Source organism: Rhododendron vialii, chromosome 4a (genome assembly GCF_030253575.1).
Source record: "Rhododendron vialii isolate Sample 1 chromosome 4a, ASM3025357v1".
Lineage (NCBI taxonomy): Eukaryota > Viridiplantae > Streptophyta > Magnoliopsida > Ericales > Ericaceae > Rhododendron > Rhododendron vialii.
This window is the reverse complement of record NC_080560.1, coordinates 18275090-18289487: the sequence shown is the minus strand read 5'-3', so window position 1 is coordinate 18289487 and position 14398 is coordinate 18275090. Positions and strand designations below refer to the sequence as shown.

The 14398-nt window shown below is 36.8% G+C and overlaps 1 protein-coding gene across 1 annotated transcript in view; it reads right to left on the bottom strand.

Moving 5' to 3' along the window:
• LOC131324478 (vacuolar sorting protein 18-like) overlaps window positions 1–14398 on the bottom strand; it is a 40886-nt gene that overhangs the window by 11031 nt on the left and 15457 nt on the right. The gene's annotated exons all lie outside the window — the stretch shown is intronic.

Sequence of the window (14398 nt, the reverse complement as noted above, 5' to 3'; positions counted from 1 at the left end):
CCATAACCTACACCCGTGTTAGCTGTCATGATTAACCACACAGAGAAACAAATAGAGATGACTGTAGACATCGCATCCTTGATGATAAATTAGAATATACCTGCCACAATAAGAAGTTTACATTAGAACTGACTAAGTGCAGCAGTTCGAACATGATCACAATTCACCGACCCCTCTCCTATGCCTAACCAAACTAAACTGAGCCTTAAGTTCCAATCAAATTGGGGTCGGCTAACACCTCTCCCATGCCTCTTGAAGAAAAACACAATAACTTTTTCCATCCTCTAACAACAGAGGCTTTTTGCTTTTATGATAACCAACAAATTTATAGAAAAGGCATCAAGGTGATTCTATTCACAAAAGAAGGCTATGGATAAAAAGGCCCACCACATCAATAGTCTAAAAACCAATCAAACGAAAAAGCCCATGTACTCTATACTCCACTCCGAATGCAATATATATATATATATATATATATATATATATATATATATATATATATATATATATATATAGTCAGTCTCCCGTAAGGACCACCTCATTTTAATAAAATGCGGACCTCCCTTTCCCGATTGAATTTCGATGATCCGAGCCGCTCAATGTGTTCAAAACGTGATTTTAAGGGTAGCTGCGAGAAATCAGCAAAAAAAATAACCGGGAAGGGCTTCATCCGAGCAGTTTTTGTTTGTTTTTTATCAAACGGTTCAAACAAAAACTGCTCGGATGAAGCCCTTCACGGTCATTTTTTTTGTCGATTTCCTGCGGGTACCTTTAAAATCACATTCTGAACACATTGAGCGGCTCGGATCATCGAAATTCGATAAGAAAATGGGAGAAATGAGGAGGTCCGCATTTTAACTAAAATAAGGACTCCCTCATTTGAGACTAACTCTGTATATATATATATATATATATATATATATATATATATATGATCATACCAAGGTATAGGTCAATGATCGGATTACACAACCTTAACTCCCAACTATGCAAAAGACTCTTAAAGACTAAACATAGTCCACTCCACCCCATCTACATATCTACTATTCCACTCTCTTCGAATTAGCTACATCAGGCAAAAACGGACCAAATCTAGCGCTACCATCTTAGTCTGCCCACTGTAGCCCAAAACCATTCTTGAATCATCTCTTTCACCACAGATGGAGAAGAAAATAATGTAATTATAGGGAACTAGATAGAATGCTCTAAATATGAATAACTCTACCAACTTGTACAATTAATGCATTTTCCAATGAGTAAACTGACTCTCCAATTTCATTTCCAAAAGGGAAACTTACTCTCCCATTACCACCACATACCAAACTGCCTTGTATTTAACAGAAAATCCAAACGAAATCCATATAAATGTCCAACAAAAGGGCCACAATCTACACCCATGTTAGTTGTCGTAATTAACCACACAGAGATACAAATAGAGATGACTGTAGACATCACATCCTTGATGATAAATTAGAATATACCTGCCACAATAAGAAGCTTACATTAGAACTGACTAAGTGCAGCAGTTCGAACCTGATCATAATTCACCGACCCCTCTCCTATGCCTAACCAAACTAAGCTGAGCCTTAAGTTCCAATCAAATTGGGGTCGGCTAACACCTCTCCCATGCCTCTTGAAGAAAAACACAGTAAATTTTTCCAACCTCTAACAACAGAGGCTTTTTGCTTTTATGATAACTAAGAAACTTATAGAAAAGGCATCAAGGTGATGCTATTCACAAAAGAAGACTATGGATAAAAAGGCCCACCACATCAATAGTCTAAAAACCAATCTAAGGAAAAAGCCAATGTACTCTATACTCCACTCCGAATGCAAAAAAATATATAAATATCTGATCATACCAAGGAATAGGTCAAGGATCGAATTACACACCCTTAACTCCCAACTATGCAAACAAAGAAAAAGACTCTTAAAGACTAAACATAATCCTCTCCACCCTATCTAAATATCTACTATTTCACTCTTTTCGAATTATCTACATCAAGCAAAGAGGGACCAAATCTAGCGCTACCGTCTTAGTCTGCCCACTGTAGCCCAAAACCATTCTTGAATCATCACTTTCACCACAGATGGAGAAGAAACTAATGTAACTATAGGGAACTAGATAGAATGCTCTAAATATTAATAACTCTACCAACTTGTACAATTAATGCATTTTCCAAGTAATAATTTTACTCTCCAATTTAATTTCAAAAAGGAAACTTACTCTCCCATTACCACCACATACCAAACTGCCTTGTATTTAACAGAAAATCCAAATGGAAGCCCCCTAAATGTCCAACAAAAGGGCCATAACCTACACCCATGTTAGCTGTCGTGATTAACCACACAGAGAAACAAATAGAGATGACTGTAGGCATCACATCCTTGATGAGAAATTAGAATATACCTGCCACAATAAGAAGCTTACATTAGAACTGACTCAGTGCAGCAGTTCGAACATGATGACAATTCACTGACCCCTCTCCTATGCCTAACTAAACTAAACTGAGCCTTAAGTTCCAATCAAATTGGGGTCGGCTAACACCTCTCCCATGCCTCTTGAAGAAAAACACAGCAAATTTTTCTAGGCTTTTTGCTTTTATGATAACTAACAAATTTATAGAAAAGGCATCAAGGTGATGCTAGTCACAAAAGAAGGCTAACGATAAAAAGGCCCACCACATCAATAGTCTAAAAACCAATCAAAGGAAAAAGCCCATGTACTCTGTACACCACTCCGAATGCAAAAAAAATATATATATATATCTGATCATACCAAGGAATAGGTCAAGGATCGGATTACACACCCTTAACTCCCAACTATGCAAACTAAGAAAAAGACTCTTAAAGACTAAACATAGTCCACTCCACCCCATCTAAATATCTACTATTCCACTCTCTTCGAATTAGCTACATCAAGCAAAGAGGGACTTAGCGCTACCGTCTTAGTCTGCCCACTGTAGCCCAAAACCATTCTAGAATCATCTCTTTCACCACAGATGGAGAAGAAAATAATGTAACTATAGGGAACTAGATAGAATGCTCTAAATATGAATAACTCTACCAACTTGTACAATTAATGCATTTTCCAAGGAGTAAACTGACTCTCCAATTTCATTACAAAAAAGGGAACTTACTCTCCCATTACCACCACATACCAAACTGCCTTGTATTTAACAGAAAATCCAAAGGAAATCCACATAAATGTCCAACAAAAAGTCCATAACCTTCACCCATGTTAGCTGTCGTGATTAACCACACAGAGATAAAAATAGAGATGACTGTAGACATCACATCCTTGATGATAAAATAGAATATAACTGCCACAATAAGAAGCTTACTTTAGAACTGACTAAGTGCAGCAGTTCGAACATGATCATAATTCACCGACCCCTCTCCTATGCCTAACCAAACTAAGCTGAGCCTTAAGTTCCAATCAAATTGGGGTCGGTTAACACCTCTCACATGCCTCTTGAGGAAAAACACAGTAAATTTTTTCAGCCTCTAACAATAGAGGCTTTTTGCTTTTATGATAACTAAGAAACTTATAGAAAAGGCATCAAGGTGATGCTATTCACAAAAGAAGACTATGGATAAAAAGCCCCACCACATCAATAGTCTAAAAACCAATCAAAGGAAAAAGCCCATGTACTCTATACTCCACTCAGAATGCAAAAAAAAATATAAATATCTGATCATACCAAGGAATAGGTCAAGGATCGGATTACACACCCTAAACTCCCTACTATGCAATCTAAGAAAAAGACTCTTAAAGACTAAACATAGTCCTCTCCACCCTATCTAAATATCTACTATTTCACTCTCTTCGAATTATCTACATCAAGCAAAGAGGGACCAAATCTAGCGCTACAGTCTTAGTCTGCCCACTGTAGCCCAAAACCATTCTTGAATCATCACTTTCACCATCACTTTCACCATAGATGGAGAAGAAAATAATGTAACTATAGGGAACTAGATAGAATGCTCAAAATATTAATAACTCTACCAACTTGTACAATTAATGCGTTTTCCAAGTAGTAATTTTACTCTCCAATTTAATTTCAAAAAGGAAACCTACTCTCCCATTACCACCACATACCAAACTGCCTTGTATTAAACAGAAAATTCAAACGGAAGCCCCCTTAAATGTCCAACAAAAGGGCCATAACCTACACCCATGTTAGCTGTCGTCATTAACCACACAGTGAAACAAATGGAGAAGACTGCAGACATCACATCCTTGATGATAAATTAGAATATACCTGCCACAATAAGAAGCTTACATTAGAACTGACTAAGTGCAGCAGTTCGAACATGATGACAATTCACCGACCCCTCTCCTATGCCTAACTAAACTAAACTAAGCCTTAAGTTCCAATCAAATTGGGGTCGGCTAAAACCTCTCCCATGCCTCTTGAAGAAAAACACAGCAAATTTTTCCAGCCTATAAGAACAGAGTCTTTTTGCTTTTATGATAACTATCAAATTTATAGAAAAGGCATCAAGGTGATGCTATTCAAAAAATAAGGCTAACGATAAAAAGGCCCACCACATCAATAGTCTAAAAACCAATCAAAGGAAAAAGCCCATGAACTCTGTACTCCACTCTGAATGCAAAAAAATATATATATATATATCTGATCATACCAAGGAATAGGTCAAGGATCGGATTACACACCCTTAACTCCGAACTATGCAAACTAAGAAAAAGACTCTTAAAGATTAAACATAGTCCTCTCCACCCTATCTAAATATCTACTATTCTACTCTCTTCGAATTAGTTACATCAAGCAAAGAGGGACCAAATCTAGCGCTACCCTCTTAGTCTGCCCACTGTAGCCCAAAACCATTCTTGAATCATCTCTTTCACCACAAATGGAGAAGAAAATAGTGTAACTATAGGGAACTAGATAGAATGCTCTAAATATTAATAACTCTACCAACTTGTACAATTAATGCATTTTCCAAGTAGTAAACTTACTCTACAATTTCATTTCGAAAAGGAAACTTACTCTCCCATTACCAACACATAACAAACTGCCTTGTATTTAACAGAAAATCTAAACAGAAGACACCTAAATGTCCAACAAAAGGGCCATAACCTACACCCATGTTAGCTGTCGTGATTAACCACACAGAGAAACAAATAGAGATGACTGTAGACATCACATCCTTGATGATAAATTAGAATATACCTGCCACAATAAGAAGCTTACATTAGAACGGACTAAGTGCAGCAGTTCGAACATGATCTCAATTCACCGACCCCTCTCCGATGCCTAACCAAACTAAACTGAGGCTTAAGTTCCAATCAAATTAGGGTCGGCTAACACCGCTCCCATGCCTCTTGAAGAAAAACACAGCAAATTTTTCCAGCCACTAACAACAGAGGCTTTTTGCTTTTATGATAACTAACAAATTTATCGAAAAGGCATCAACGCGATGCTATTCACAAAAGAAGGCTATGGATAAAAAGGCCCACCACATCAATAGTCTAAAAACCAATCAAAAGAAAAAGCCCATGAACTCTGTACTCCACTCCAAATGCAAAAACAAAAAAAAAATTATCTGATCATACCAAGGAATAGGTCAAGGATCGCATTACACACCCTTAACTCCGAACTATGCAAACTAAGAAAAAGACTCTTAAAGATTAAACATAGTCCTCTCCACCCCATCTAAATATCTACTATTACACTCTCTTCGAATTAGCTACATCAAGCAAAGAGGGGCCAAATCTAGCGCTACAGTCTTAGTCTGCCCACTGTAGCCCAAAACCATTCTTGAATCGTCTCATTCACCACAGAAGGAGAAGAAAAATACTGTTACTATAGGGAACTAGATAGAATGCTCTAACTATGAAAAACTCTACCAACTTGCACAATTAATGCATTTTCCAAGTAGTAATTTTACTATCCAATTTCATTTCGAAAAGGAAACTTACTCTCCAATTACCACCACATACCAAACTGCCTTGTATTTAACAGAAAATCCAAACGGAAGCCCCATAAATGTCCAACAAAAAGTCCATAACCTTCACCCATGTTAGCTGTCGTGATTAACCAAACAGAGAAACAAATAGAGATGACTGCAGACATCACATCCTTGATGATAAATTAGAATATACCTACCACAATAAGAAGCTTAGATTAGAACTGACTAAGTGCAGCTGCTCGAACATGATGACAATTCACCGACCCCTCTGCTATGCCTAACCAAACTAAACTGAGCCTTAAGTTCCAATCAAATTGGGGTCGGCTAACACCTCTCCCATGCCTCTTGAAGAAAAACACTGTAGATTTTTTCAGCCTCTAACAACAGAGGCTTTTTGCGTTTATGATAACTAACAAACATATAGAAAAGGCATCAAGGTGATGCTATTCACAAAAGAAGGCTACGGATAAAAAGGCCCACCACATCAATAGTCTAAAAACCAATCAAAGGAAAAAGACCATGTACTCTATACTCCACTCCGAATGCAAAAACTATATATATATATATATATATATATATATATATATATATATATATACATACAATCTCCTTCAGGTAAGGGCGCCCTTACCTTGTTAAGGTAAGCGCTTCCCTTTTTCTCCCTTTTCCCGATCGAATTTCATTGATCCGAGCCGCTCAATGTGTTCAGAACGTGATTTTAAGAGTACCCGCGAGAAATCAGCAAAAAAAAATTTTAGGAAAGGCTTCATTCGAACAGTTTTTATTTGAACCGTTCGATAAAAAACAAACAAAAACTGCTCGGACAAAACCCTTCCCGTTCATTTTTTTTGCCGATTTCTTGCGAGTACCCTTAAAATCACGTTCTAAATACATTGAGCGGCTCGGATCATCGAAATTCGATCGGAAAATGGGAGGTCCTTACCTTAAATAGGTAAGGGCGCCCTTACCTGATTGACTCTGTGTATATATATATATATATATATGATCATACCAAGGAATAGGTCAAGGATCGGATTACACACCCTTAACTCCCAACTATGCAAACTAAGAAAAAGACTCTTAAGGACTAAACATAGTCCTCTCCACCTCATCTAAATAACTACTATTCCACTCTCTTCCAATTAGCTACATCAAGCAAAAAGGTACCAAATCTAGTGCTAACGTCTTAGTCTGCCCACTGTATCCCAAAACCATTCTTGAATCATCTCTTTCACCACAGATGGAGAAGAAAATAATGTAACTATAGGGAACTAGATAGAATGCTCTAAATATGAATAACTCTACCAACTTGTACAATTAATGCATTTTCCAAGTAGTAAACTTACTCTCCAATTTCATTTCAAAATAGGAAACTTACTCTCACATTACCACCACATACCAAACTGCCTTGTATTTAACAGAAAATCCAAACGGAATCCCCATAAATGTCAAACAAAAGGGCCATAACCTACACCCATGTTAGCTGTTGTGATTAACCACACAGAGAAACAAATAGAGATGACTGTAGACATGACATCCTTGATGATAAATTTGAATATACCTGGCACAATAAGAAGCTTACATTAGAATTGACTAACTGCAGCAGTTCGAACATGATGACAATTTACTGACCCCTCTCCTATGCCTAACCAAACTAAGCTGAGCCTTAAGTTCCAATCAAATTGGGGTCGGCTAACACCTCTCCCATGCCTCTTGAAAAACAACACAGCAAATTTTTCCAGCCTCTAACAACATAGGCTTTTTGCTTTTATGATAACTAACAAATTTATAGAAAAGGCATCAAGGTGATGCTATTCACAAAATAAGGCTGTGGATAAAAAGGCCCACCACATCAATAGTCTAAAAACAAATCAAAGGAAAAAGCCCATGTACTCTATACTCCACTCCGAATGCAAAAAAAAATATATATATAGCTGATCATACCAAGGAATAGGTCAACGATCGGATTACACACCCTTAACTCCCAACTATGCAAACTAAGTAAAAGACTCTTAAAGACTAAACATAGTCCTCTCCACCTCATCTAAATATCTACTATTCCACTCTCTTCCAATTAGCTACATCAAGCAAAGAGGGACCAAATCTAGGGCTAACGTCTTAGTCTGCCCACTGTAGCCCAAAACCATTCTTGAATCATCTCTTTCACCACAGATGGAGAAGAAAATAATGTAACTATAGGGAACTAGATAGAACGCTCTAAATATGAATAACTCTACTAACTGTTACAATTAATGCATTTTCCAAGTAGTAAACTTACTCTCCAATTTCATTTCAAAATAAGAAACTTACTCTCACATTACCACCACATATCAAACTGCCTTGTATTTAACAGAAAATCCAAACGGAATCCCCATAAATGTCCAACAAAAGGGCCATAACCTACACCCATGTTAGCTGTCGTGATTAACCACACAGAGAAACAAATAGAGATGACTGTAGACATAACATCCTTGATGATAAATTAGAATATACCTGCCAGTTCCAATCAAATTGGGGTCGGCTAACACCTCTCCCATGCCTCTTGAAGAAAAACACAGCAAATTTTTCCAGCCTCTAACAACATAGGCTTTTTGCTTTTATGATAACTAACAAATTTATAGAAAAGGCATCAAGGTGATGCTATTCACAACATAAGGCAGCGGATAAAAAGGCCCACCACATCAATAGTTTAAAAACCAATCAAAGGAAAAAGCCCATGTACTTTATACTCCACTCTGAATGCAAAAAAAAAAATATATATATATATATATATAGCTGATCATACCAAGGAATAGGTCAAGGATCGGATTACACACCCTTAACTCCCAACTATGCAAACTAAGAAAAAAACTCTTAAAGACTAAACATAGTCCTCTCCACCTCATCTAAATATCTACTATTACACTCTCTTCGAATTAGCTACATCAAGCAAAGAGGGACCAAATCTAGTGCTAACGTCTTAGTCTGCCCACTGTAGCCAAAAACCATTCTTGAATCATCTCTTTCACCACAAATGGAGAAGAAAATAATGTAACTATAGGGAACTAGATAGAACGCTCTAATTATGAATAACCTTACCAACTTGTACACTTAATGCATTTTCCAAGTAGTAAACTTACTCTACAATTTCATTTCAAAATAGGAAACTTACTCTCACATTACCACCACATACCAAACTGCCTTGTATTTATTAGAAAATCCAAACGGAATACCCATAAATGTCCAACAAAAGGGCCATAACCTACACCCATGTTAGCTGTCGTGATTAACCACACAGAGAAACAAATAGAGATGACTGTAGACATCACATCCTTGATGATAAATTAGAATATTCCTGCCACAATAAGAAGCTTACATTAGAACTGACTAAGTGCAGCAGTTCGAACATGATGACAATTTACCGACCCCTCTCCTATGCCTAACCAAACTAAACTGAGCCTTAAGTTCCAATCAAATTGGGGTCGGCTAACACCTCTCCCATGCCTCTTGAAGAAAAACACAGTAAATTTTTCCAGCCTCTAACAACAGAGGCTTTTTGCTTTTATGATAACTAACAAATTTATAGAAAAGGCATCAAGGTGATGCTATTCACAAAATAAGGCTGTGGATAAAAAGGCCCACCACATCAATAGTCTAAAAACCAATCAAAGGAAAAAGCCAATGTACTCTATACTCCACTCCGAATGCACAAAAAAAAAAAAAAAAAATATATATATATATATATATATATATATATATATATATATATATATATATCTGATCATACCAAGGAATAGGTCAATGATCGGATTACACACCCTTAACTCCCAACTATGCAAACTAAGTAAAAGACTCTTAAAGACTAAACATAATCCTCTCCACCCCATCTAAATATCTACTATTCCACTCTATTCGAATTAGCTACATCAAGCAAAGAGGGACCAAATCTAGCGCTACCGTCTTAGTCTGCCCATTGTAGCCCAAAACCATTCTTGAATCATCTCTTTCACCACAGATGGAGAAGAAAATAATGTAACTATAGGGAACTAGACAGAATGCTCTAAATATGAATAACTCTACCAACTTTTACAATTAATGCATTTTCCAAGTAGTAAACTTACTCTCCAATTTCATTTTAAAAAAGAAACTTACTCTCCCATTACCACCACATACCAAACTGCCTTGTATTTAACAGAAAATCCAAACGGAAGCCCCATAAATGTCCAACAAAAGGGCCCTGACCTACACCCATATTAGCTGTCGTGATTAACCACACAGAGAAACAAATAGAGATGACTGTAGACATCACATGCTTGATGATAAATTTGAATATACCTGCCACAATAAGAAGCTTACATTAGAACTTACTAAGTGCAGCAGTTCGCACATGATGACAATTCACTGACCCCCCCTCCTATTCCTAACCAAACTAAACTGAGCCTTAAGTTCCAATCAAATTGGGGTGGCTAACACCTCTCCCATGCCCCTTGAAGAAAAACACTGTAGATTTTTCAAGCTTTTAACAACAAAGACTTTTTGCTTTTATGATAACCAACAAATTTATAGAAAAGGCATCAAGGTGATGCTATTCACAAAAGAAGGCTATGGATAAAAAGGCCCACCACATCAATAGTCTAAAAACCAATCAAAGGAAAAAGCCCATGTACTTTATACTCCACTCTGAATGCAAAAAATATATATATATCTGATCATACCGAGGAATAGGTCAAGGATCGGATTACACACCCTTAACTCCCAACTATGCAAACTAAGAAAAAGACTCTTAAAGACTAAACATAATCCTCTCCACCCCATCTAAATATCTACTATTTCACTCTTTTCGAATTAGCCACATCAAGCAAAGATGGACCAAATCTAGCGCTACCGTCTTAGTCTGCCCACTGTAGCCCAAAATCATTCTTGAATCATCTCTCTCACCACAGATGGAGAAGAAAATAATGTAACTATACGGAACTAGATAGAATGCTCTAAATATGAATAACTCTACCAACTTGTACAATTAATGCATTTTCCAAGTAGTAAACTTACTCTCCAATTTCATTTCAAAAAAGGAAACTTACTCTCCCATTACCACCACATACCAAACTGCCTTGTATTTAACAGAATATCCAAACGAAAGCCCGATAAATGTCCAACAAAAGGGACCCAACCTACACCCATGTTAGGTTCCAAGACCTCCACATTTAACACACACACACACACACATCCCCCCCCTCCCCACCCAAATCATACCAAGGAATAGATCAAGGATCGGATTACACACCCTTAACTCCCAACTATGCAAACTAAGAAAAAGACTCTTAAAGACTAAACATAATCCTCTCCACCCCATCTAAATATCTACTATTCCACTCTCTTCGAATTAGCTACATCAAGCAAGGAGGGACCAAATCTAGCTCTAGCATCTTAGTCTGCCCACTGTAGCCCAAAACCATTCTTGAATCATCTCTTTCACCACAGATGGAAAAGAAAATAATGTAACTATAGGGAACTAGGTAGAATGCTCTAAATATGAATAACTCTACCAACTTGTACAATTAATGCATTTTCCAAGTAGTAGACTTACTCTCCAATTTCATTTCAAAAAAGGAAACTTACTCTCCCATTACCACCACATACCAAACTGCCTTGTATTTAACAGAATATCCAAACGGAAGCCCCATAAATGTCCAACAAAAGGGCCGTAACCTACACCCATGTTAGTTTCCAAGACCTCCACATTTAACACACACACCCAATCCCCCCCCCCCCCCCCCCCCCCCCCCCACACACACACACACACACACTGATTAGATTTAGAAATAAGTTGACGGGCGGAAAGTACACAAAAGCTAGATATCATTCTAGCAGACGAGATAATTACTCGAATCCACGAGTAGCCCTTGAAATCGACAAGGAAAATAGATAGAAACTCTTGAATTAATATTGATTGGAAAGTTTATTTGCCCTTGGGCTTACAATCTTATTTATACTAGCTAAAGGATAGAGATAGACCCAACCTTTGACCTTTCCAACACATGACTCTTAGACTTCCAACAAAGACCTTTAGACTCCTAAGACTCAATACAAATAACTTAACTAAATGACCCTTCAACAAACTTATTTAATACCAGCCTTGAAACTTTAAAAGACACCTTGGAACTTATCACTAATTCTTTGACTTCCTTTTTGACTTGTGACTCTCGAATTGCTTCATGAATGCTTCATCCACTTGTTCTACATCATAAGTACATTACAGAAACTGGAGTTTCGTACTAAATAATTCTTTGAAAACTCATATTCCGTCAATAAGATTCCCAAGAAATATTATATACAAGGATGTTAATTTAAAGTAACCATGAGATAGAGCACATTACTTTTTCTTTTTTTGTTCGCATTGAATTTTCTAATAACAACTGTGAGAATTCAATTTTTCCTTTTTTGTTTATTCAAATCTTGAAAAACCTCCAATCAGAGAGCAAACCGACCCTTAATAAAGCAAGAATTATCCTTTAATACATCAAATACTACACCTAAATCACTTTCTTCAATACATTTTGATGTAAAAGGCCATCTGATTTGTGCAAGTTAGATAAATATGAAAAACTATAAGACCACCCACAAACCAAACAGTAGCGAAGCAGTATAGCATGAGAAAATCTGACAAGATATCTTATCGCACCACAAACCAAACAGTAGCGAAGTAGTATAGCATGAGAAAATCTGACAACATATCTTGTCGCATAGCCTTCCAAACACTGTTGTGATGTTAAATAATGTTGATCCAAGAAAACACAAAGGCGTACATGCATAAGACGGTCGTTGTCAATATGAAAATGTAGAAGAACTGATAATTGCGCTGGAGTCAGCAAGAAAGATTCCGTTAGTTCTGGAAGAATAGTAAGTTTTTAGCGAAAACTACAAAAGTTAAAAACTCATCAGATTTACATTACATAGCACTTTAGTAAAATTACACTTGACCTGTATCTCACGTTACCAAAACTTATGACACTGATACTGATCCACTTCATCTATATTACTTTATTGGTAATTATGCCATCTTATAAGGTGATTTTAGGATCTCAATCGACGTGAACATAAAAATTAAAAAACATACCACTTGACACTGTATCTAGCTTCCAAAAGGAAAATTATGATATCAACAAGAGGAGAACATTAGAAGCAGAGAGAAAAATTCACTGAGTATAGAATGAACTGAAACAATCCATGAAAAGTAGACCTTTTCCCGCATTTCATGGACACAATTGATCAGTATATACTGCATGCATTCCATACAGCATAATGAGGACTATCTGTATCGTGTATATTCTAACGCACTATGACTGATTCAAACATCTATGACATGCCTATATAATGAAGAGGGGACCATTGACTCAACCAATTGTATTCCCAGCATGATTGCCCTATACAGAGTTTTGGTCCTTTTGGATATGTCGAAAAGAGTGGTATAGGATCAAGGCTTGTTCAGTTGAATTATTCGAGTAATACCCATGTGCTAAGTGACGCCATTCTTATACATTTGAAATCCATAAACACATACACAACAACATTTTAAGCAAAACAGGCAGACAATGTAATGTCCGGTCGAGGAGGGGTTGAAAAATGGGTAGACAGTGGTGGTGAAGTGTTTCCGAGTCACATTGTCGGCTGATTCTGAGACAAATAGGTCAAAGTTCAATATGTTATAACAGGCTTGTGTAAATATGTACAATAGCAATGAAACTGTTTGCTCATTGTTATTGATAACTATTTATGTTATTGAATGAAATTTCTGATTGATGAATGGTAAGATTGCAATCAAAACAAAGAAAGAACAAAACAAAGTTCATAAAGTAACATGGTTAAAGAATTGTACCTAACCATAAAAATTAGGCAGTTTCACCAACACATAACCGTCAAAGAAGTCGCTCTTATAAATTAGTCCTTGTTCATCGCACGAAGTCGCATGCTCATCTCAGGCTTATTTTAAATAAAATTCAAGCTTAGACAAGAATTCTCACGAAATTAAGCAATATATGACATATTTAAAGGACCTTTTTATTTCTTATGCTACCAAGAGAAAGAGAGAGTTCTTGCAAATAAAAGTCTAATTTAACAAAGAAATCATGGAAGTAATCCTCTGCACTTTCTAAATAAGCACATTTCATCAAATGCGTTTTCAGTAAGCTAATTAAGGATTGACTTGCTCAACCCTCCAACATGATTTAGTCATCTAGATAAATTAGATCAAGAAAGAATTAGGTGAAAAGGATGGCGGCGTTGCATCATTCCTTGGCAATCAATCTAGGAAATTTAAGAATCGGATAGAAAGTAAAGGGTAGAAAAAGGAGCAAACAAGAGAGACGGGCGCAGGGGACATGAGATAGGGAAGTGGGTTCTCAAGAGAAGTCAGTAAGGTGAGAGAAAGAAGTACAGCTGTGCAGTAGAAAAGTCAATCGGATGAGAGAGAAGGGGTATAAAT